General features: G+C 39.8%; 3 non-coding genes across 3 annotated transcripts; all 3 read right to left on the bottom strand.

The window, feature by feature from the left end:
* Positions 1-1,811: 1,811 nt before the first annotated feature.
* On the bottom strand, positions 1,812-1,883 carry trnag-ucc (transfer RNA glycine (anticodon UCC)). Its single transcript has one exon. It is a non-coding gene; the product is annotated as a tRNA-Gly (tRNA).
* A 19,013-nt stretch (positions 1,884-20,896) lies between these two features.
* Positions 20,897-20,968, bottom strand: trnag-ucc (transfer RNA glycine (anticodon UCC)). Its single transcript has one exon. It is a non-coding gene; the product is annotated as a tRNA-Gly (tRNA).
* Positions 20,969-25,060: 4,092 nt separating this feature from the next.
* Positions 25,061-25,132, bottom strand: trnag-ucc (transfer RNA glycine (anticodon UCC)). The gene has a single exon. It is a non-coding gene; the product is annotated as a tRNA-Gly (tRNA).
* Between the last annotated feature and the right edge of the window lie 1,160 nt (positions 25,133-26,292).

Below are 26,292 nucleotides of genomic sequence, written 5' to 3'. Positions count from 1 at the left end.
CTGCTGAGTATTTCCAGCATTTCTTGTTTTTATTTCAGATTTCCAGCATCTGCAGTATTTTGCTTTTATTTCAGAGTTCAGTCGCGAACTGATCCTTTTTGCTTACTGGGCAGAATTATGCAGTGGAGTTACGCAAAAAACTGTACGAAGAACAATGTTTTTAACGGGCCCACAATTTCGAAGTTGAAGGAGGACAAAATACACAGCAATGTATGCATTTAGTAAAGAGCTGCAAGTTTCAGCGAGATTTACCAGAACAGAGGTGAGACAGAGAATACCCAACCCGTCTCACCTTTAGATTCCTGACCAAGATATACCTACAAGGTGAAAACTCAAGTTATGTGACCAAGTCAGAGAGTTTATTCGGCTTAACTAAGATGTACAAAGTTAATACTTAACAATGGTAATAGATATTCAGTAACACACAACACCCGTTCTTGTTTCTGTGCTTGCTGCCGCACGGACTTCTCTCCTTCTTCATCCCTTGCTGTGTTTTTTCGACTGTATTCTATCTTCTCCTTTTAAGTACCAACGATCTTCTGTTGACCCCTCTCTAAGTGTGCTGACGATGTCCTGTAACACCCTTTCTTTTATCCTTCTTGTGGTGCAAGGATGTTACCATATTAGTTTTGAATTGTTCCAAGTGTCCTAATTGGTCCAGGTTGACATCATTGTTTGACACTAGTTAGTTAATGGTTGAATCTACACACAGTACATATGTTTCCCGACTCTTTCTATTTTAGCAAGGATCCTAAAGGTTCCATTCTTGCTGATCCCAGACATTTTTTTCTTTAATTCTGCCTTTATCTCATCTCTCTCCATGCAAGGAGTGCTGGTGACTCTCCCATTGTTCTCACAAAAAGGTTTAAACAAAGTATAGCCTTGAAAACACATTTCATAATAAAGCAAGCAACAGATCAAACAGACTTCAATATATTGATGTACAAAGCATATCATTAATCCTATTATTTTAGCTGTCCTTATTTGTCACAAACGTAAAATATGTCACGGTCCATCGCGCCCACATTGTGGATTCTCCTCCAGCTACATGACTTGCCTTTTTTTTTCCTATGGCTACGTGCATCTTCCACACTGACACATCTCTCAACATGACATTTTAACATAGTTCAGGGAAGATGACCGTCATGCTTCACAATCCAACCTTAACATTGCAGTTCTTGCATAAATGTAAGCCATGAAAATACTCTAAACTTTACACAGCGGTGAGCAGTGTTCAGGTGATACAGAAAATCTGGTGCGTTGGGCAGAGACAATCAGTTAATCTATCAAAGTCTCTTGAAGTTATGCTCCTATCTATACTACTGACAACACAACTATTCTTTTGATATTGAAAAGCTTGGATAGATGGCTCTGGATTGTGTTATCTAAGTAAGTGGTTGTTCTCCTTACAGCAATGTGGATTGAGGGGAGATCTGATGCAGGTGTAGGTAAGTTAGACAAGGATAACCCGTTCCCATTAGTTGATGGTACAAGGACCAGGAGACACAGATTGATGGTTTTGGGAAAGAGATGCAGGGAAATTTGAGGAAGCACTTTTTGCTTTACCTGCGACATTGCAACTGCAACGTCTGTCCACAAGTGTGGTGGAAGCAGAGACAATCAATGATTTCAATAGGAAATTGGAGAAACACTTGAAGGAAACAAACTTGCTCCAGGGTGATGCCAATCAAGCGGGAGAATGAATCTGATTGGATGATAAGATTACTTTATCAATTTCAATTCTGTCAAAGCTTTGACATTTTTTTCGTTTGTAAAATACTGCAACATAAAGTAAACCTGCAATTTAAGGTTGCGATGGCTGGGAATCGAACCCAGGTCAACTGCTTGGAAGGCAGCTATGCTCACCACTATACCACCATCGCTTACTGTCCTGTGCTGCTCCAGCGTTTTGATTAATGGAATGCTGTACAATGGTTTCAACTTGTCCCTGAGCAATGCGATTATGAAAACAGAAACACAATACTGTGAATGCTGGAAATCTGAAATAAAATCAGAAAGTGCTGCAAATATTCTGATCAATGGTCACTCACCTGAAACGTTAACTCTGCTTCTCTCTCCACAGATGCTGCCAGACCTGCTGAGTATTTCCAGCATTTCTTGTTTTTATTTCAGATTTCCAGCATCTGCAGTATTTTGCTTTTATTTCAGAGTTCAGTCGCGAACTGATCCTTTTTGCTTACTGGGCAGAATTATGCAGTGGAGTTACGCAAAAAACTGTACGAAGAACAATGTTTTTAACGGGCCCACAATTTCGAAGTTGAAGGAGGACAAAATACACAGCAATGTATGCATTTAGTAAAGAGCTGCAAGTTTCAGCGAGATTTACCTGAACAGAGGTGAGACAGAGAATACCCAACCCGTCTCACCTTTAGATTCCTGACCAAGATATACCTACAAGGTGAAAACTCAAGTTATGTGACCAAGTCAGAGAGTTTATTAGGCTTAACTAAGATGTACAAAGTTAATACTTAACAATGGTAATAGATATTCAGTAACACACAACACCCGTTCTTGTTTCTGTGCTTGCTGCCGCACGGACTTCTCTCCTTCTTCATCCCTTGCTGTGTTTTTTCGACTGCATTCTATCTTCTCCTTTTAAGTACCAACGATCTTCTGTTGACCCCTCTCTAAGTGTGCTGACGATGTCCTGTAACACCCTTTCTTTTATCCTTCTTGTGGTGCAAGGATGTTACCATATTAGTTTTGAATTGTTCCAAGTGTCCTAATTGGTCCAAGTTGACATCATTGTTTGACACTAGTTAGTTAATGGTTGAATCTACACACAGTACATATGTTTCCCGACTCTTTCTATTTTAGCAAGGATCCTAAAGGTTCCATTCTTGCTGATCCCAGACATTTTTTTCTTTAATTCTGCCTTTATCTCATCTCTCTCCATGCAAGGAGTGCTGGTGACTCTCCCATTGTTCTCACAAAAAGGTTTAAACAAAGTATGGCGGAGTGGTTAGCACTGCAGCCTCACAGCTCCATGGACCCGGGTTCGATTCTGGGTATTCCATGTGTGGAGTTTGCAAGTTCTCCCTGTGTCTGCGTGGGTTTCCTCCAAGTGCTCCGGTTTCCTCCCACATGCCAAAGACTTGCAGGTTGATAGGTTAATTGGCCATTATAAAATTGCCCCTAGTATAGGTAGGTGGTAGGAAAATAGAGGGACAGGTGGGGATGTAGTAGGAATCTGGGATTAGTATAGGATTAGTATAAATGGGTGGTTGATGGTCGGCACAGACTCGGTGGGCCGAAGGGCCTGTTTCAGTGCTGTATCTCCAAACTAAATTAAACTAAAACACATTTCATAACAAAGCAAGCAACAGATCAAACAGACTTCAATATATTGATGTACAAAGCATATCATTAATCCTATTATTTTAGCTGTCCTTATTTGTCACAAACGTAAAATATGTCACGGTCCATCGCGCCCACATTGTGGATTCTCCTCCAGCGACATGACTTGCCTTTTTTTTCCCTATGGCTACGTGCATCTTCCACACTGACACATCTCTCAACATGACATTTTAACATAGTTCAGTGAAGATGACCGTCATGCTTCACAATCCAACCTTAACATTGCAGTTCTTGCATAAATGTAAGCCATGAAAATACTCTAAACTTTACACAGCGGTGAGCAGTGTTCAGGTGATACAGAAAATCTGGTGCGTTGGGCAGAGACAATCAGTTAATCTATCAAAGTCTCTTGAAGTTATGCTCCTATCTATACAACTGACAACACAACTATTCTTTTGATATTGAAAAGCTTGGATAGATGGCTCTGGATTGTGTTATCTAAGTAAGTGGTTGTTCTCCTGACAGCAATGTGGAGTGAGGGGATATCTGATGCAGGTGTAGGTAAGTTAGACAAGGATAACCCGTTCCCATTAGTTGATGGTACAAGGACTAGGAGACACAGATTGATGGTTTTGGGAAAGAGATGCAGGGAAATTTGAGGAAGCACTTTTTGCTTTACCTGCGACATTGCAACTGCAATGTCTGTCCACAAGTGTGGTGGAAGCAGAGTCAATCAATGATTTCAATAGGAAAATGGAGAAACACTTGAAGGAAACAAACTTGCTCCAGGGTGACGCCAATCAAGCGGGAGAATGATTCTGATTGGATGATAAGAATATTTTATCAATTTCAATTCTGTCAAAGCTTTGACATTTTTTTCGTTTGTAAAATACTGCAGCACAAAGTAAACCTGCAATTTAAGGTTACGATGGCCTGCAATCGAACCCAGGTCAATTGCTTGGAAGGCAGCTATGCTCACCACTATACCACCATCGCTAACTGGCGTGCGTCGGTCCAGCGTTTCGATTAATAGAATGCTGTACAATGGTTTCAACTTGTACCTGAGCAATCCGATTATGTTCACAGAAACACAATACTGTGAATGCTGGAAATCTGAAGTAAAATCAGAAAGTGCTGCAAATATTCTGATCAATGGTCACTCACCTGAAAAGTTAAATCTGCTTCTCTCTCCACAGATGCTGCCAGACCTGCTGAGTATTTCCAGCATTTCTTGTTTTTATTTCAGATTTGCAGCATCTGCAGTATTTTGTTTTTATTTTCGAGTTCAGTAGCGAACTGATCCTTTTTGCTTACTGGGCAGAACTATGCAGTGGAGTGACGCAGAAAACTGTACGAAGAACAATGTTTTTAACGGGCCCACAATTTCGAAGTTTAAGGAGGACAAAATACACAGCAATGTATGCATATAGTAAAGAGCTGTAAGTTTCAGGTCGATGTCACCTGAACAGAGATGAGACAGAGAATACCCAACCCGTCTCACCTTCAGATTCCTGACCAAGATAGACCTACAAGGTACAAACTCAAGTTATGTGACCAAGTCAGAGAGTTTATTAGGCTTAACCAAGATGTACAAAGTTAACACTTAGCAAGGGTAATAGATATTCAGTAACACACAACACCCGTTCTTGTTTCTGTGCTTGCTGCGGCACGGACTTCTCTCCTTCTTCATCCCTTGCTGTGTTTTCTTGACTGTATTCTATCTTCTCCTTTTAAGTACCAACGATCTTCTGTTGACCCCTCTCTAAGTGTGATGACGATGTCCTGTAACACCCTTTCTTTTATCCTTCTTGTGGTGCAAGGATGTTACCATATTAGTTTTGAATTGTTCCAAGTGTCCTAATTGGTCCAGGTTGACATCATTGTTTGAAACTAGTTAGTTAATGGTTGAATCTACACACAGTACAGATGTTTCCCGACTCTTTCTATTTTAGCAAGGATCCTAAAGGTTACATTCTTGCTGATACCAGACATTTTTTTCTTTAATTCTGCCTTTATCTCATCTCTCTCCATGCAAGGAGTGCTGGTGACTCTCCCATTGTTCTCACAAAAAGGTTTAAACAAAGTATAGCCTTGAAAACACATTTCATAATAAAGCAAGCAACAGATCAAACAGACTTCAATATATTGATGTACAAAGCATATCATTAATCCTATTATTTTAGCTGTCCTTATTTGTCACAAACGTAAAATATGTCACGGTCCATCGCGCCCACATTGTGGATTCTCCTCCAGCTACATGACTTGCCTTTTTTTTTCCTATGGCTACGTGCATCTTCCACACTGACACATCTCTCAACATGACATTTTAACATAGTTCAGTGAAGATGACCGTCATGCTTCACAATCCAACCTTAACATTTCAGTTCTTGCATAAATGTAAGCCATGAAAATACTCTAAACTTTACACAGCGGTGAGCAGTTTTCAGGTGATACAGAAAATCTGGTGCGTTGGGCAGAGACAATCAGTTAATCTATCAAAGTCTCTTGAAGTTATGCTCCTATCAATACTACGTACAACACAACTATTCTTATGCTATTGAAAAGCTTGGATTGATGGCTCTGGATTGTGTTATCTAAGTAGGTGGTCGTTCTCCTTCCAGCAATGTGGATTGAGGGGAGATCTGATGCAGGTGTAGGTAAGTTAGACAAGGATAACCCGTTCCCATTAGTTGATGGTACAAGGACCAGGAGACACAGATTGATGGCTTTGGGAAAGAGATGCCGGGAAATGTGAGGAAGCACTTTTTGCTTTACCTGCTGCATTGCAACTGCAATGTCTGTCCACAAGTGTGGTGGAAGCAGAGACAATCAATGATTTCAATAGGAAATTGGAGAAACACTTGAAGGAAACAAACTTGCTCCACGGTGACGCCAATCAAGCAGGAGAATGAATCTGATTGGATGATAAGAATATTTTATCAATTTCAATTCTGTCAAAGCTTTGACATTTTTTTCGTTTGCAAAACACTGCAACATAAAGTAAACCTGCAATTTAAGGTTGCGATGGCCAGGAATCGAACCCAGGTCAACTGCTTGGAAGGCAGCTATGCTCACCACTATACCACCATCTCTTACTGTTCTGTGTTGGTCCAGCGTTTTGATTAATAGAATGCTGTACAATGGTTTCAACTTGTACCTGAGCAATCCGATTATGTTAACAGAAACACAATACTGTGAATGCTGGAAATCTGAAATAAAATCAGAAAGTGCTGCAAATATTCTGATCAATGGTCACTCACCTGAAAAGTTAAATCTGCTTCTCTCTCCACAGATGCTGCCAGACCTGCTGAGTATTTCCAGCATTTCTTGTTTTTATTTCAGATTTCCAGCATCTGCAGTATTTTGCTTTTATTTTAGAGTTCAGTAGCGAACTGATCCTTTTTGCTTACTGGGCAGAACTATGCAGTGGAGTGACGCAGAAAACTGTACGAAGAACAATGTTTTTAACGGGCCCACAATTTCGAAGTTTGAGGAGGACAAAATACACAGCAATGTATGCATATAGTAAAGAGCTGTAAGTTTCAGGTAGATGATACCTGAACAGAGGTGAGACAGAGAATACCCAACCCGTCTCACCTTTAGATTCCTGACCAAGATAGACCGACAAGGTACAAACTCAAGTTATGTGACCAAGTCAGAGAGTTTATTAGGCTTAACCAAGATGTACAAAGTTAATACTTAACAATGGTAATAGATATTCAGTAACACACAACACCCGTTCTTGTTTCTGTGCTTGCTGCCGCACGGACTTCTCTCCTTCTTCATCCCTTGCTGTGTTTTTCTGACTATATTCTATCTCCTCCTTTTAAGTACCAACGATCTTCTGTTGACCCCTGTCTAAGTGTGCTGACGATGTCCTGTAACACCCTTTCTTTTATCCTTCTTGTGGTGCAAGGATGTTACCATATTAGTTTTGAATTGTTCCAAGTGTCCTAATTGGTCCAGGTTGACATCATTGTTTGACACTAGTTAGTTAATGGTTGAATCTACACACAGTACAGATGTTTCCCGACTCTTTCTATTTTAGCAAGGATCCTAAAGGTTACATTCTTGCTGATCCCAGACATGTTTTTCTTTAATTCTGCCTTTATCTCATCTCTCTCCATGCAAGGAGTGCTGGTGACTCTCCCATTGTTCTCACAAAAAGGTTTAAACAAAGTATAGCCTTGAAAACACATTTCATAATAAAGCAAGCAACAGATCAAACAGACTTCAATATATTGATGTACAAAGCATATCATTAATCCTATTATCTTAGCTGTCCTTATTTGTCACAAACGTAAAATATGTCACGGTCCATCGCGCCCACATTGTGGATTCTCCTCCAGCTACATGACTTGCCTTTTTTTTTCCTATGGCTACGTGCATCTTCCACACTGACACATCTCTCAACATGACATTTTAACATAGTTCAGTGAAGATGACCGTCATGCTTCACAATCCAACCTTAACATTGCAGTTCTTGCATAAATGTAAGCCATGAAAATACTCTAAACTTTACACAGCGGTGAGCAGTGTTCAGGTGATACAGAAAATCTGGTGCGTTGAGCGGAGACAATCAGTTAATCTATCAAGGTCTCTTGAAGTTATGCTCCTATCTATACTACTTACAACACAACTATTCTTATGCTATTGAAAAGCTTGGATAGATGGCTCTGGATTGTGTTATCTAAGTAGGTGGTTGTTCTCCTTCCAGCAATGTGGATTGAGGGGAGATCTGATGCAGGTGTAGGTAAGTTAGACAAGGATAACTCGTTCCCATTAGTTGATGGTACAATGACTAGGAGACACAGATTGATGGTTTTGGGAAAGAGATGCCGGGAAATGTGAGGAAGCACTTTTTGCTTTCCCTGCTACATTGCAACTGCAATGTCTGTCCACAAGTGTGGTGGAAGCAGAGACAATCAATGATTTCAATAGGAAATTGGAGAAACACTTGAAGGAAACAAACTTGCTCCACGGTGACGCCAATCAAGCAGGAGAATGAATCTGATTGGATGATAAGAATATTTTATCAATTTCAATTCTGTCAAAGCTTTGACATTTTTTTCGTTTGCAAAACACTGCAACATAAAGTAAACCTGCAATTTAAGGTTGCGATGGCCAGGAATCGAACTCAGGTCAATTGCTTGGAAGGCAGCTATGCTCACCACTATACCACCATCTCTTACTGTTCTGTGTTGGTCCAGCGTTTTGATTAATAGAATGCTGTACAATGGTTTCAACTTGTACCTGAGCAATCCGATTATGTTAACAGAAACACAATACTGTGAATGCTGGAAATCTGAAATAAAATCAGAAAGTGCTGCAAATATTCTGATCAATGGTCACTCACCTGAAAAGTTAAATCTGCTTCTCTCTCCACAGATGCTGCCAGACCTGCTGAGTATTTCCAGCATTTCTTGTTTTTATTTCAGATTTCCAGCATCTGCAGTATTTTGCTTTTATTTTAGAGTTCAGTAGCGAACTGATCCTTTTTGCTTACTGGGCAGAACTATGCAGTGGAGTGACGCAGAAAACTGTACGAAGAACAATGTTTTTAACGGGCCCACAATTTCGAAGTTTGAGGAGGACAAAATACACAGCAATGTATGCATATAGTAAAGAGCTGTAAGTTTCAGGTAGATGATACCTGAACAGAGGTGAGACAGAGAATACCCAACCCGTCTCACCTTTAGGTTCCTGACCAAGATAGACCGACAAGGTACAAACTCAAGTTATGTGACCAAGTCAGAGAGTTTATTAGGCTTAACCAAGATGTACAAAGTTAATACTTAACAATGGTAATAGATATTCAGTAACACACAACACCCGTTCTTGTTTCTGTGCTTGCTGCCGCACGGACTTCTCTCCTTCTTCATCCCTTGCTGTGTTTTTTTGACTATATTCTATCTCCTCCTTTTAAGTACCAACGATCTTCTGTTGACCCCTGTCTAAGTGTGCTGACGATGTCCTGTAACACCCTTTCTTTTATCCTTCTTGTGGTGCAAGGATGTTACCATATTAGTTTTGAATTGTTCCAAGTGTCCTAATTGGTCCAGGTTGACATCATTGTTTGACACTAGTTAGTTAATGGTTGAATCTACACACAGTACAGATGTTTCCCGACTCTTTCTATTTTAGCAAGGATCCTAAAGGTTACATTCTTGCTGATCCCAGACATGTTTTTCTTTAATTCTGCCTTTATCTCATCTCTCTCCATGCAAGGAGTGCTGGTGACTCTCCCATTGTTCTCACAAAAAGGTTTAAACAAAGTATAGCCTTGAAAACACATTTCATAATAAAGCAAGCAACAGATCAAACAGACTTCAATATATTGATGTACAAAGCATATCATTAATCCTATTATCTTAGCTGTCCTTATTTGTCACAAACGTAAAATATGTCACGGTCCATCGCGCCCACATTGTGGATTCTCCTCCAGCTACATGACTTGCCTTTTTTTTTCCTATGGCTACGTGCATCTTCCACACTGACACATCTCTCAACATGACATTTTAACATAGTTCAGTGAAGATGACCGTCATGCTTCACAATCCAACATTAACATTGCAGTTCTTGCATAAATGTAAGCCATGAAAATACTCTAAACTTTACACAGCGGTGAGCAGTTTTCAGGTGATACAGAAAATCTGGTGCGTTGGGCAGAGACAATCAGTTAATCTATCAAAGTCTCTTGAAGTTATGCTCCTATCTATACTACTTACAACACAACTATTCTTATGCTATTGAAAAGCTTGGATAGATGGCTCTGGATTGTGTTATCTAAGTAGGTGGTTGTTCTCCTTCCAGCAATGTGGATTGAGGGGAGATCTGATGCAGGTGTAGGTAAGTTAGACAAGGATAACCCGCTCCCATTAGTTGATGGTACAAGGACTAGGAGACACAGATTGATGGTTTTGGGAAAGAGATGCCGGGAAATGTGAGGAAGCACTTTTTGCTTTCCCTGCTACATTGCAACTGCAATGTCTGTCCACAAGTGTGGTGGAAGCAGAGACAATCAATGATTTCAATAGGAAATTGGAGAAACACTTGAAGGAAACAAACTTGCTCCAGGGTGACGCCAATCAAGCAGGAGAATGAATCTGATTGGATGATAAGAATATTTTATCACTTTCAATTCTGTCAAAGCTTTGACATTTTTTTCGTTTGTAAAATACTGCAACATAAAGTAAACCTGCAATTTAAGGTTGCGATGGCCGGGAATCGAACCCAAGTCAACTGCTTGGAAGGCAGCTATGCTCTCCACTATACCAGCATCGCTTACTGCACTGAGGTTGTCCAGCGTTTTGATTAATAGAATGCTGTACAATGGTTTCAACTTGCACCTGAGCAACACGATTATGTTCACAGAAACACAATACTGTGAATGCTGGAAATCTGAAATAAAATCAGAAAGTGCTGCAAATATTCTGATTAATGGTCACTCACCTGAAAAGTTAAATCTGCTTCTCTCTCCACAGATGCTGCCAGACCTGCTGAGTATTTCCAGCATTTCTTGTTTTTATTTCAGATTTCCAGCATCTGCAGTATTTTGCATTTATTTTAGAGTTCAGTAGCGAACTGATCCTTTTTGCTTACTGGGCAGAACTATGCAGTGGAGTGACGCAGAAAACTGTACGAAGAACAATGTTTTTAACGGGCCCACAATTTCGAAGTTTAAGGAGGACAAAATACACAGCAATGCATGCATATAGTAAAGAGCTGTCAGTTTCAGGTAGATGTTACCTGAACAGAGGTGAGACAGAGAATACCCAACCCGTCTCACCTTTAGATTCCAGACCAAGATAGACCGACAAGGTACAAACTCAAGTTATGTGACCAAGTCAGAGAGTTTATTAGGCTTAACCAAGATGTACAAAGTTAACACTTAGCAAGGGTAATAGATATTCAGTAACACACAACACCCGTTCTTGTTTCTGTGCTTGCTGCGGCACGGACTTCTCTCCTTCTTCATCCCTTGCTGTGTTTTCTTGACTGTATTCTATCTTCTCCTTTTAAGTACCAACGATCTTCTGTTGACCCCTCTCTAAGTGTGATGACGATGTCCTGTAACACCCTTTCTTTTATCCTTCTTGTGGTGCAAGGATGTTACCATATTAGTTTTGAATTGTTCCAAGTGTCCTAATTGGTCCAGGTTGACATCATTGTTTGACACTAGTTAGTTAATGGTTGAATCTACACACAGTACAGATGTTTCCCGATTCTTTCTATTTTAGCAAGGATCCTAAAGGTTACATTCTTGCTGATCCCAGACATTTTTTTCTTTAATTCTGCCTTTATCTCATCTCTCTCCATGCAAGGAGTGCTGGTGACTCTCCCATTGTTCTCACAAAAAGGTTTAAACAAAGTATAGCCTTGAAAACACATTTCATAATAAAGCAAGCAACAGATCAAACAGACTTCAATATATTGATGTACAAAGCATATCATTAATCCTATTATTTTAGCTGTCCTTATTTGTCACAAACGTAAAATATGCCACGGTCCATCGCGCCCACATTGTGGATTCTCCTCCAGCTACATGAGTTGCCTTTTTTTTTCCTATGGCTACGTGCATCTTCCACACTGACACATCTCTCAACATGACATTTTAACATAGTTCAGTGAAGATGACCGTCATGCTTCACAATCCAACATTAACATTGCAGTTCTTGCATAAATGTAAGCCATGAAAATACTCTAAACTTTACACAGCGGTGAGCAGTGTTCAGGTGATACAGAAAATCTGGTGCGTTGGGCAGAGACAATCAGTTAATCTATCAAAGTCCCTTGAAGTTATGCTCCTATCTATACTACTTACAACACAACTATTCTTTTGATATTGAAAAGCTTGGATAGATGGCTCTGGATTGTGTTATCTAAGTAAGTGGTTGTTCTCCTGACAGCAATGTGGATTGAGGGGATATCTGATGCAGGTGTAGGTAAGTTAGACAAGGATAACCCGTTCCCATTAGTTGATGGTACAAGGACTAGGAGACACAGATTGATGGTTTTGGGAAAGAGATGCAGGGAAATTTGAGGAAGCACTTTTTGCTTTACCTGCCACATTGCAACTGCAATGTCTGTCCACAAGTGTGGTGGAAGCAGAGACAATCAATGATTTCAATAGGAAATTGGAGAAACACTTGAAGGAAACAAACTTGCTCCAGGATGACGCCAATCAAGCAAGAGAATGAATCTGATTGGATGATAAGAATATTTTATCAATTTCAATTCTGTCAAAGCTTTGACATTTTTTTCGTTTGCAAAATACTGCAAACCAGCAATTTAAGGTTGCGATGGCTGGGAATCAAACCCAGGTCAATTTCTTGGAAAGCAGCTATGCTCACCACTATACCACCATCGCTTACTGTACTATGCTGCTCCAGCGTTTTGATTAATAGAATGCTGTACAATGGTTTCAACTTGCACCTGAGCAACACGATTTTGTTCACAGAAACACAATACTGTGAATGCTGGAAATCTGAAAAAAAATCAGAAAGTGCTGCAAATATTCTGATCTGCTTCTCTCTCCACAGATGCTGCCAGACCTGCTGAGTATTTCCAGCATTTCTTGTTTTTATTTCAGATTTCCAGCATCTGCAGTATTTTGCTTTTATTTTAGAGTTGAGTAGCGAACTGATCCTTTTTGCTTACTGGGCAGAACTATGCAGTGGAGTGACGCAGAAAACTGTACGAAGAACAATGTTTTTAAAGGGCCCACAATTTCGAAGTTTAAGGAGGACAAAATACACAGCAATCTATGCATATAGTGAAGAGCTGTAAGTTTCAGGTAGATGTTACCTGAACAGAGGTGAGACAGAGAATACCCAACCCGTCTCACCTTTAGATTCCTGACCAAGATAGACCGACAAGGTACAAACTCAAGTTATGTGACCAAGTCAGAGAGTTTATTAGGCTTAACCAAGATGTACAAAGTTAATACTTAACAATGGTAATAGATATTCAGTAACACACAACACCCGTTCTTGTTTCTGTGCTTGCTGCGGCATGGACTTCTCTCCTTCTTCATCCCTTGCTGTGTTTTTTCGACTGTATTCTATCTTCTCCTTTCAAGTACCAACGTTCTTCTGTTGACCCCTCTCTAAGTGTGCTGACGATGTCCTGTAACACCCTTTCTTTTATCCTTCTTGTGGTGCAAGGATGTTACCATATTAGTTTTGAATTGTTCCAAGTGTCCTAATTGGTCCAGGTTGACATCATTGTTTGACACTAGTTAGTTAATGGTTGAATCTACACACAGTACAGGTGTTTCCCGACTCTTTCTATTTTAGCAAGGATCCTAAAGGTTCCATTCTAGCTGATCCCAGACATTTTTTTCTTTAATTCTGCCTTTATCTCATCTCTCTCCATGCAAGGAGTGCTGGTGACTCTCCCATTGTTCTCACAAAAAGGTTTAAACAAAGTATAGCCTTGAAAACACATTTCATAATAAAGCAAGCAACAGATCAAACAGACTTCAATATATTGATGTACAAAGCATATCATTAATCCTATTATCTTAGCTGTCCTTATTTGTCACAAACGTAAAATATGTCACGGTCCATCGCGCCCACATTGTGGATTCTCCTCCAGCTACATGACTTGCCTTTTTTTTTCCTATGGCTACGTGCATCTTCCACACTGACACATCTCTCAACATGACATTTTAACATAGTTCAGTGAAGATGACCGTCATGCTTCACAATCCAACATTAACATTGCAGTTCTTGCATAAATGTAAGCCATGAAAATACTCTAAACTTTACACAGCGGTGAGCAGTTTTCAGGTGATACAGAAAATCTGGTGCGTTGGGCAGAGACAATCAGTTAATCTATCAAAGTCTCTTGAAGTTATGCTCCTATCTATACTACTTACAACACAACTATTCTTATGCTATTGAAAAGCTTGGATAGATGGCTCTGGATTGTGTTATCTAAGTAGGTGGTTGTTCTCCTTCCAGCAATGTGGATTGAGGGGAGATCTGATGCAGGTGTAGGTAAGTTAGACAAGGATAACCTGCTCCCATTAGTTGATGGTACAAGGACTAGGAGACACAGATTGATGGTTTTGGGAAAGAGATGCCGGGAAATGTGAGGAAGCACTTTTTGCTTTCCCTGCTACATTGCAACTGCAATGTCTGTCCACAAGTGTGGTGGAAGCAGAGACAATCAATGATTTCAATAGGAAATTGGAGAAACACTTGAAGGAAACAAACTTGCTCCAGGGTGACGCCAATCAAGCAGGAGAATGAATCTGATTGGATGATAAGAATATTTTATCACTTTCAATTCTGTCAAAGCTTTGACATTTTTTTCGTTTGTAAAATACTGCAACATAAAGTAAACCTGCAATTTAAGGTTGCGATGGCCGGGAATCGAACCCAAGTCAACTGCTTGGAAGGCAGCTATGCTCTCCACTATACCAGCATCGCTTACTGCACTGAGGTTGTCCAGCGTTTTGATTAATAGAATGCTGTACAATGGTTTCAACTTGCACCTGAGCAACACGATTATGTTCACAGAAACACAATAGTGTGAATGCTGGAAATCTGAAATAAAATCAGAAAGTGCTGCAAATATTCTGATTAATGGTCACTCACCTGAAAAGTTAAATCTGCTTCTCTCTCCACAGATGCTGCCAGACCTGCTGAGTATTTCCAGCATTTCTTGTTTTTATTTCAGATTTCCAGCATCTGCAGTATTTTGCATTTATTTTAGAGTTCAGTAGCGAACTGATCCTTTTTGCTTACTGGGCAGAACTATGCAGTGGAGTGACGCAGAAAACTGTACGAAGAACAATGTTTTTAACGGGCCCACAATTTCGAAGTTTAAGGAGGACAAAATACACAGCAATGCATGCATATAGTAAAGAGCTGTCAGTTTCAGGTAGATGTTACCTGAACAGAGGTGAGACAGAGAATACCCAACCCGTCTCACCTTTAGATTCCAGACCAAGATAGACCGACAAGGTACAAACTCAAGTTATGTGACCAAGTCAGAGAGTTTATTAGGCTTAACCAAGATGTACAAAGTTAACACTTAGCAAGGGTAATAGATATTCAGAAACACACAACACCCGTTCTTGTTTCTGTGCTTGCTGCGGCACGGACTTCTCTCCTTCTTCATCCCTTGCTGTGTTTTCTTGACTGTATTCTATCTTCTCCTTTTAAGTACCAACGATCTTCTGTTGACCCCTCTCTAAGTGTGATGACGATGTCCTGTAACACCCTTTCTTTTATCCTTCTTGTGGTGCAAGGATGTTACCATATTAGTTTTGAATTGTTCCAAGTGTCCTAATTGGTCCAGGTTGACATCATTGTTTGACACTAGTTAGTTAATGGTTGAATCTACACACAGTACAGATGTTTCCCGACTCTTTCTATTTTAGCAAGGATCCTAAAGGTTACATTCTTGCTGATCCCAGACATTTTTTTCTTTAATTCTGCCTTTATCTCATCTCTCTCCATGCAAGGAGTGCTGGTGACTCTCCCATTGTTCTCACAAAAAGGTTTAAACAAAGTATAGCCTTGAAAACACATTTCATAATAAAGCAAGCAACAGATCAAACAGACTTCAATATATTGATGTACAAAGCATATCATTAATCCTATTATTTTAGCTGTCCTTATTTGTCACAAACGTAAAATATGCCACGGTCCATCGCGCCCACATTGTGGATTCTCCTCCAGCTACATGACTTGCCTTTTTTTTTCCTATGGCTACGTGCATCTTCCACACTGACACATCTCTCAACATGACATTTTAACATAGTTCAGTGAAGATGACCGTCATGCTTCACAATCCAACATTAACATTGCAGTTCTTGCATAAATGTAAGCCATGAAAATACTCTAAACTTTACACAGCGGTGAGCAGTGTTCAGGTGATACAGAAAATCTGGTGCGTTGGGCAGAGACAATCAGTTAATCTATCAAAGTCCCTTGAAGTTATGCTCCTATCTATACTACTTACAACACAACTATTCTTTTGATATTGAAAAGCTTGGATAGATGGCTCTGGATTGTGTTATCTAAGTAAGTGGTTGTTCTCCTGACAGCAATGTGGATTGAGGGGATATCTGATGCAGGTGTAGGTAAGTTAGACAAGGATAACCCGTTCCCATTAGTTGATGGTACAAGGACTAGGAGACACAGATTGATGGTTTTGGGAAAGAGATGCAGGGAAATTTGAGGAAGCACTTTTTGCTTTACCTGCCACATTGCAACTGCAATGTCTGTCCACAAGTGTGGTGGAAGCAGAGACAATCAATGATTTCAATAGGAAATTGGAGAAACACTTGAAGGAAACAAACTTGCTCCAGGATGACGCCAATCAAGCAAGAGAATGAATCTGATTGGATGATAAGAATATTTTATCAATTTCAATTCTGTCAAAGCTTTGACATTTTTTTCGTTTGCAAAATACTGCAAACCAGCAATTTAAGGTTGCGATGGCTGGGAATCAAACCCAGGTCAATTTCTTGGAAAGCAGCTATGCTCACCACTATACCACCATCGCTTACTGTACTATGCTGCTCCAGCGTTTTGATTAATAGAATGCTGTACAATGGTTTCAACTTGCACCTGAGCAACACGATTTTGTTCACAGAAACACAATACTGTGAATGCTGGAAATCTGAAAAAAAATCAGAAAGTGCTGCAAATATTCTGATCTGCTTCTCTCTCCACAGATGCTGCCAGACCTGCTGAGTATTTCCAGCATTTCTTGTTTTTATTTCAGATTTCCAGCATCTGCAGTATTTTGCTTTTATTTTAGAGTTGAGTAGCGAACTGATCCTTTTTGCTTACTGGGCAGAACTATGCAGTGGAGTGACGCAGAAAACTGTACGAAGAACAATGTTTTTAACGGGCCCACAATTTCGAAGTTTAAGGAGGACAAAATACACAGCAATCTATGCATATAGTGAAGAGCTGTAAGTTTCAGGTAGATGTTACCTGAACAGAGGTGAGACAGAGAATACCCAACCCGTCTCACCTTTAGATTCCTGACCAAGATAGACCGACAAGGTACAAACTCAAGTTATGTGACCAAGTCAGAGAGTTTATTAGGCTTAACCAAGATGTACAAAGTTAATACTTAACAATGGTAATAGATATTCAGTAACACACAACACCCGTTCTTGTTTCTGTGCTTGCTGCGGCACAGACTTCTCTCCTTCTTCATCCCTTGCTGTGTTTTTTCGACTGTATTCTATCTTCTCCTTTCAAGTACCAACGTTCTTCTGTTGACCCCTCTCTAAGTGTGCTGACGATGTCCTGTAACACCCTTTCTTTTATCCTTCTTGTGGTGCAAGGATGTTACCATATTAGTTTTGAATTGTTCCAAGTGTCCTAATTGGTCCAGGTTGACATCATTGTTTGACACTAGTTAGTTAATGGTTGAATCTACACACAGTACAGATGTTTCCCGACTCTTTCTATTTTAGCAAGGATCCTAAAGGTTCCATTCTAGCTGATCCCAGACATTTTTTTCTTTAATTCTGCCTTTATCTCATCTCTCTCCATGCAAGGAGTGCTGGTGACTCTCCCATTGTTCTCACAAAAAGGTTTAAACAAAGTATAGCCTTGAAAACACATTTCATAATAAAGCAAGCAACAGATCAAACAGACTTCAATACATTGATGTACAAAGCATATCATTAATCCTATTATTTTAGCTGTCCTTATTTGTCACAAACGTAAAATATGCCACGGTCCATCGCGCCCACATTGTGGATTCTCCTCCAGCTACATGACTTGCCTTTTTTTTTCCTATGGCTACGTGCATCTTCCACACTGACACATCTCTCAACATGACATTTTAACATAGTTCAGTGAAGATGACCGTCATGCTTCACAATCCAACATTAACATTGCAGTTCTTGCATAAATGTAAGCCATGAAAATACTCTAAACTTTACACAGCGGTGAGCAGTGTTCAGGTGATACAGAAAATCTGGTGCGTTGGGCAGAGACAATCAGTTAATCTATCAAAGTCCCTTGAAGTTATGCTCCTATCTATACTACTTACAACACAACTATTCTTTTGATATTGAAAAGCTTGGATAGATGGCTCTGGATTGTGTTATCTAAGTAAGTGGTTGTTCTCCTGACAGCAATGTGGATTGAGGGGATATCTGATGCAGGTGTAGGTAAGTTAGACAAGGATAACCCGTTCCCATTAGTTGATGGTACAAGGACTAGGAGACACAGATTGATGGTTTTGGGAAAGAGATGCAGGGAAATTTGAGGAAGCACTTTTTGCTTTACCTGCCACATTGCAACTGCAATGTCTGTCCACAAGTGTGGTGGAAGCAGAGACAATCAATGATTTCAATAGGAAATTGGAGAAACACTTGAAGGAAACAAACTTGCTCCAGGATGACGCCAATCAAGCAAGAGAATGAATCTGATTGGATGATAAGAATATTTTATCAATTTCAATTCTGTCAAAGCTTTGACATTTTTTTCGTTTGCAAAATACTGCAAACCAGCAATTTAAGGTTGCGATGGCTGGGAATCAAACCCAGGTCAATTTCTTGGAAAGCAGCTATGCTCACCACTATACCACCATCGCTTACTGTACTATGCTGCTCCAGCGTTTTGATTAATAGAATGCTGTACAATGGTTTCAACTTGCACCTGAGCAACACGATTTTGTTCACAGAAACACAATACTGTGAATGCTGGAAATCTGAAAAAAAATCAGAAAGTGCTGCAAATATTCTGATCTGCTTCTCTCTCCACAGATGCTGCCAGACCTGCTGAGTATTTCCAGCATTTCTTGTTTTTATTTCAGATTTCCAGCATCTGCAGTATTTTGCTTTTATTTTAGAGTTGAGTAGCGAACTGATCCTTTTTGCTTACTGGGCAGAACTATGCAGTGGAGTGACGCAGAAAACTGTACGAAGAACAATGTTTTTAACGGGCCCACAATTTCGAAGTTTAAGGAGGACAAAATACACAGCAATCTATGCATATAGTGAAGAGCTGTAAGTTTCAGGTAGATGTTACCTGAACAGAGGTGAGACAGAGAATACCCAACCCGTCTCACCTTTAGATTCCTGACCAAGATAGACCGACAAGGTACAAACTCAAGTTATGTGACCAAGTCAGAGAGTTTATTAGGCTTAACCAAGATGTACAAAGTTAATACTTAACAATGGTAATAGATATTCAGTAACACACAACACCCGTTCTTGTTTCTGTGCTTGCTGCGGCACAGACTTCTCTCCTTCTTCATCCCTTGCTGTGTTTTTTCGACTGTATTCTATCTTCTCCTTTCAAGTACCAACGTTCTTCTGTTGACCCCTCTCTAAGTGTGCTGACGATGTCCTGTAACACCCTTTCTTTTATCCTTCTTGTGGTGCAAGGATGTTACCATATTAGTTTTGAATTGTTCCAAGTGTCCTAATTGGTCCAGGTTGACATCATTGTTTGACACTAGTTAGTTAATGGTTGAATCTACACACAGTACAGATGTTTCCCGACTCTTTCTATTTTAGCAAGGATCCTAAAGGTTCCATTCTAGCTGATCCCAGACATTTTTTTCTTTAATTCTGCCTTTATCTCATCTCTCTAGATGCAAGGAGTGCTGGTGACTCTCCCATTGTTCTCACAAAAAGGTTTAAACAAAGTATAGCCTTGAAAACACATTTCATAATAAAGCAAGCAACAGATCAAACAGACTTCAATATATTGATGTACAAAGCATATCATTAATCCTATTATTTTAGCTGTCCTTATTTGTCACAAACGTAAAATATGTCACGGTCCATCGCGCCCACATTGTGGATTCTCCTCCAGCTACATGACTTGCCTTTTTTTTTCCTATGGCTACGTGCATCTTCCACACTGACACATCTCTCAACATGACATTTTAACATAGTTCAGTGAAGATGACCGTCATGCTTCACAATCCAACATTAACATTGCAGTTCTTGCATAAATGTAAGCCATGAAAATACTCTAAACTTTGCACAGCGGTGAGCAGTGTTCAGGTGATACAGAAAATCTGGTGCGTTGGGCAGAGACAATCAGTTAATCTATCAAAGTCCCTTGAAGTTATGCTCCTATCTATACTACTTACAACACAACTATTCTTTTGATATTGAAAAGCTTGGATAGATGGCTCTGGATTGTGTTATCTAAGTAAGTGGTTGTTCTCCTTACAGCAATGTGGATTGAGGGGATATCTGATGCAGGTGTAGGTAAGTTAGACAAGGATAACCCGTTCCCATTAGTTGATGGTACAAGGACTAGGAGACACAGATTGATGGTTTTGGGAAAGAGATGCAGGGAAATTTGAGGAAGCACTTTTTGCTTTACCTGCCACATTGCAACTGCAATGTCTGTCCACAAGTGTGGTGGAAGCAGAGACAATCAATGATTTCAATAGGAAATTGGAGAAACACTTGAAGGAAACAAACTTGCTCCAGGATGACGCCAATCAAGCAAGAGAATGAATCTGATTGGATGATAAGAATATTTTATCAATTTCAAATCTGTCAAAGCTTTGACATTTTTTTCGTTTGCAAAATACTGCAACATAAACCAAACCTACAATTTAAGGTTGCGATGGCTGGGAATCGAACCCAGGTTAACAGCTTGGAAGGCAGCTATGCTCACCACTATACCACCATCGCTTACTGTACTATGTTGGTCCAGCGTTTTGATTAATAGAATGCTGTACAATGGTTTCAACTTGTACCTGAGCAACACGATTTTGTTCACAGAAACACAATACTGTGAATGCTGGAAATCTGAAAAAAAATCAGAAAGTGCTGCAAATATTCTGATCTGCTTCTCTCTCCACAGATGCTGCCAGACCTGCTGAGTATTTCCAGCATTTCTTGTTTTTATTTCAGATTTCCAGCATCTGCAGTATTTTGCTTTTATTTTAGAGTTGAGTAGCGAACTGATCCTTTTTGCTTACTGGGCAGAACTATGCAGTGGAGTGACGCAGAAAACTGTACGAAGAAAAATGTTTTTAACGGGCCCACAATTTCGAAGTTTAAGGAGGACAAAATACACAGCAATGTATGCATATAGTGAAGAGCTGTAAGTTTCAGGTAGATGTTACCTGAACAGAGGTGAGACAGAGAATACCCAACCCGTCTCACCTTTAGATTCCTGACCAAGACAGACCGACAAGGTACAAACTCAAGTTATGTGACCAAGTCAGAGAGTTTATTAGGCTTAACCAAGATGTACAAAGTTAATACTTAACAATGGTAATAGATATTCAGTAACACACAAAACCCGTTCTTGTTTCTGTGCTTGCTGCGGCACGGACTTCTCTCCTTCTTCATCCCTTGCTGTGTTTTTTCGACTGTATTCTATCTTCTCCTTTTAAGTACCAACGTTCTTCTGTTGACCCCTCTCTAAGTGTGCTGACGATGTCCTGTAACACCCTTTCTTTTATCCTTCTTGTGGTGCAAGGATGTTACCATATTAGTTTTGAATTGTTCCAAGTGTCCTAATTGGTCCAGGTTGACATCATTGTTTGAAACTAGTTAGTTAATGGTTGAATCTACACACAGTACAGATGTTTCCCGATTCTTTCTATTTTAGCAAGGATCCGAAAGGTTACATTCTTGCTGATCCCAGACATTTTTTTCTTTAATTCTGCCTTTATCTCATCTCTCTCCATGCAAGGAGTGCTGGTGACTCTCCCATTGTTCTCACAAAAAGGTTTAAACAAAGTATAGCCTTAAAAACACATTTCATAATAAAGCAAGCAACAGATCAAACAGACTTCAATATATTGATGTACAAAGCATATCATTAATCCTATTATTTTAGCTGTCCTTATTTGTCACAAACGTAAAATATGTCACGGTCCATCGCGCCCACTTTGTGGATTCTCCTCCAGCTACATGACTTGCCTTTTTTTTTCCTATGGCTACGTGCATCTTCCACACTGACACATCTCTCAACATGACATTTTAACATAGTTCAGAGAAGATGACCGTCATGCTTCACAATCCAACCTTAACATTGCAGTTCTTGCATAAATGTAAGCCATGAAAATACTCTAAACTTTATACAGCTGTGAGCAGTGTTCAGGTGATACAGAAAATCTGGTGCGTTGGGCAGAGACAATCAGTTAATCTATCAAAGTCCCTTGAAGTTATGCTCCTATCTATACTACTTACAACACAACTATTCCTTTGATATTGAAAAGCTTGGATAGATGGCTCTGGATTGTGTTATCTAAGTAAGTGGTTGTTCTCCTTACAGCAATGTGGATTGAGGGGAGCTCTGATGCAGGTGTAGGTAAGTTAGACAAGGATAACCCGTTCCCATTAGTTGATGGTACAAGGACTAGGAGACACAGATTGATGGTTTTGGGAAAGAGATGCATGGAAATTTGAGGAAGCACTTATTGCTTTACCTGGTACATTGCAACTTCAATGTCTGTCCATATGTGTGGTGTAAGCAGAGACAGTCAATGATTTCAATAGGAAATTGGAGAAACACTTGAAGGAAACAAACCTGCTCCAGGATGACGCCAATCAAGCAAGAGAATGAATCTGATTGGATGATAAGAATATTTTATCAATTTCAATTCTGTCAAAGCTTTGACATTTTTTTCGTTTGCAAAATACTGCAACATAAAGCAAACCTGCAATTTAAGGTTGCGATGGCTTGGAATCGAACCCTGATCAACTGCTTGGAAAGCAGCTATGCTCACCACTATACCACCATCGCTTACTGTACTATGCTGGTCCAGCGTTTTGATTAATAGAATGCTGTACAATGGTTTCAACTTGCACCTGAGCAATACGATTATGTTGACAGAAACACAATACTGTTAATGCTGGAAATCTGAAATAAAATCAGAAAGTGCTGCAAATATTCTGATCAATGGTCACTCACCTGAAAAGTTAAATCTGCTTCTCTCTCCACAGATGCTGCCAGACCTGCTGAGTATTTCCAGCATTTCTTGTTTTTATTTCAGATTTCCAGCATCTGCAGTATTTTGCTTTTATTTTAGAGTTTAGTTGTGAACTGATCCTTTTTGCTTACTGGGCAGAACTATGCAGTGCAGTGACGCAGAAAACTGTACGAAGAACAATGTTTTTAACGGGCCCACAATTTCGAAGTTTAAGGTGGACAAAATACACAGCAATGTATGCATATAGTAAAGAGCTGTAAGTTTCAGGTAGATGTCACCTGAACAGAGGTGAGACAGAGAATACCCAACCCGTCTCATCTTTAGATTCCTGACCAAGATAGACCGACAAGGTACAAACTCAAGTTATGTGACCAAGTCAGAGAGTTTATTAGGCTTAACCAAGATGTACAAAGTTAATACTTAACAATGGTAATAGATATTCAGTAACAAACAACACCGGTTCTTGTTTCTGTGCTTGCTGCGGCACGGACTTCTCTCCTTCTTCATCCCTTGCTGTGGTTTTTCGACTGTATTCTATCTTCTCCTTTTAGGTACCAACGATCTTCTGTTGACCCCTCTCTAAGTGTGCTGTCGATGTCCTGTAACACCCTTTCTTTTATCCTTCTTGTGGTGCAAGGATGTTACCATATTAGTTTTGAATTGTTCCAAGTGTCCTAATTGGTCCAGGTTGACATCATTGTTTGACACTGGTTAGTTAATGGTTGAATCTACACACAGTACAGATGTTTCCCGACTCTTTCTATTTTAGCAAGGATCCTAAAGGTTACATTCTTGCTGATCCCAGACATTTTTTTCTTTAATTCTGCCTTTATCTCATCTCTCTCCATGCAAGGAGTGCTGGTGACTCTCCCATTGTTCTCACAAAAAGGTTTAAACAAAGTATAGCCTTGAAAACACATTTCATAATAAAGCAAGCAACAGATCAAACAGACTTCAATATATTGATGTACAAAGCATATCATTAATCCTATTATTTTAGCTGTCCTTATTTGTCACAAACGTAAAATATGTCACGGTCCATCGCGCCCACATTGTGGATTCTCCTCCAGCTACATGACTTGCCTTTTTTTTTCCTATGGCTACGTGCATGTTCCACACTGACACATCTCTCAACATGACATTTTAACATAGTTCAGTGAAGATGACCGTCATGCTTCACAATCCAACCTTAACATTGCAGTTCTTGCATAAATGTAAGCCATGAAAATACTCTAAACTTTACACAGCGGTGAGCAGTGTTCAGGTGATACAGAAAATCTGGTGCGTTGGGCAGAGACAATCAGTTAATCTATCAAAGTCTCTTGAAGTTATGCTCCTATCTATACTACTTGCAACACAACTATTCTTTTGTTATTGAAAAGCTTGGATAGATGGCTCTGGATAGTGTTATCGAAGTAAGTGGTTGTTCTCCTTACAGCAATGTGGATTGAGGGGAGATCTGATGCAGGTGTAGGTAAGTGAGACAAGGATAACCCGCTCCCATTAGTTGATGGTACAAGGACTAGGAGACACAGATTGATGGTTTTGGGAAAGAGATGCAGGGAAATTTGAGGAAGCACTTTTTGCTTTACCTGCTACATTGCAACTGCAATGTCTGTCCACAAGTGTGGTGGAAGCAAAGACAATCAATGATTTCAATAGGAAATTGGCCGAACACTTGAAGGAAACAAACTTGCTCCAGGGTGACGCCAATCAAGCGGGAGAAAGATTCTAATTGGATGATAAGAATTTTTTATCAATTTCAATTCTGTCAAAGCTTTGACATTTTTTTCGTTTGTAAAATACTGCAACATAAAGTAAACCTGCAATTTAAGGTTGCGATGGCCGGGAATCCAACCCAGGTCAACTGCTTGGAAGGCAGCTATGCTCTCCACTACACCACCATCGCTTACTGTACTGCGTTGGTCCAGCGTTTTGATTAATAGAATGCTGTACAATGGTTTCAACTTGCACCTGAGCAATACGATTATGTTGACAGAAACACAATACTGTGAATGCTGGAAATCTGAAATAAAATCAGAAAGTGCTGCAAATATTCTGATCAATGGTCACTCACCTGAAAAGTTAAATCTGCTTCTCTCTCCACAGATGCTGCCAGACCTGCTGAGTATTTCCAGCATTTCTTGTTTTTATTTCAGATTTCCAGCATCTGCAGTATTTTGCTTTTATTTTAGAGTTTAGTAGCGAACTGATCCTTTTTGCTTACTGGGCAGAACTATGCAGTGGAGTGACGCAGAAAACTGTACGAAGAACAATGTTTTTAACGGGCCCACAATTTCGAAGTTTAAGGAGGACAAAATACACAGCAATGTATGCATATAGTAAAGAGCTGTAAGTTTCAGGTAGATGTTACCTGAACAGAGGTGAGACAGAGAATACCCAACCCGTCTCACCTTTAGATTCCTGACCAAGACAGACCGACAAGGTACAAACTCAAGTTATGTGACCAAGTCAGAGAGTTTATTAGGCTTAACCAAGTTGTACAAAGTTAATACTTAACAATGGTAATAGATATTCAGTAACACACAACACCCGTTCTTGTTTCTGTGCTTGCTGCCGCACGGACTTCTCTCCTTCTTCATCCCTTGCTGTGTTTTTTCGACTGTATTCTATCTTCTCCTTCTAAGTACCAACGATCTTCTGTTGACTCCTCTCTAAGTGTGCTGACGATGTCCTGTAACACCCTTTCTTTTATCCTTCTTGTGGTGCAAGGATGTTACCATATTAGTTTTGAATTGTTCCAAGTGTCCTAATTGGTCCAGGTTGACATCATTGTTTGACACTAGTTAGTTAATGGTTGAATCTACACACAGTACAGATGCTTCCCGATTCTTTCTATTTTAGCAAGGATCCTAAAGGTTACATTCTTGCTGATCCCAGACATTTTTTTCTTTAATTCTGCCTTTTTCTCATCTCTCTCCATGCAAGGAGTGCTGGTGACTCTCCCATTGTTCTCACAAAAAGGTTCAAACAAAGTATAGCCTTGAAATCACATTTCATAATAAAGCAAGCAACAGATCAAACAGACTTCAATATATTGATGTACAA

Source organism: Heterodontus francisci, chromosome 45 (assembly GCF_036365525.1).
Source record: "Heterodontus francisci isolate sHetFra1 chromosome 45, sHetFra1.hap1, whole genome shotgun sequence".
Taxonomy (NCBI): Eukaryota; Metazoa; Chordata; class Chondrichthyes; order Heterodontiformes; family Heterodontidae; genus Heterodontus; species Heterodontus francisci.
Note: the sequence above shows the minus strand (reverse complement) of the source record. Positions and strands in the feature narration are given on the sequence as shown.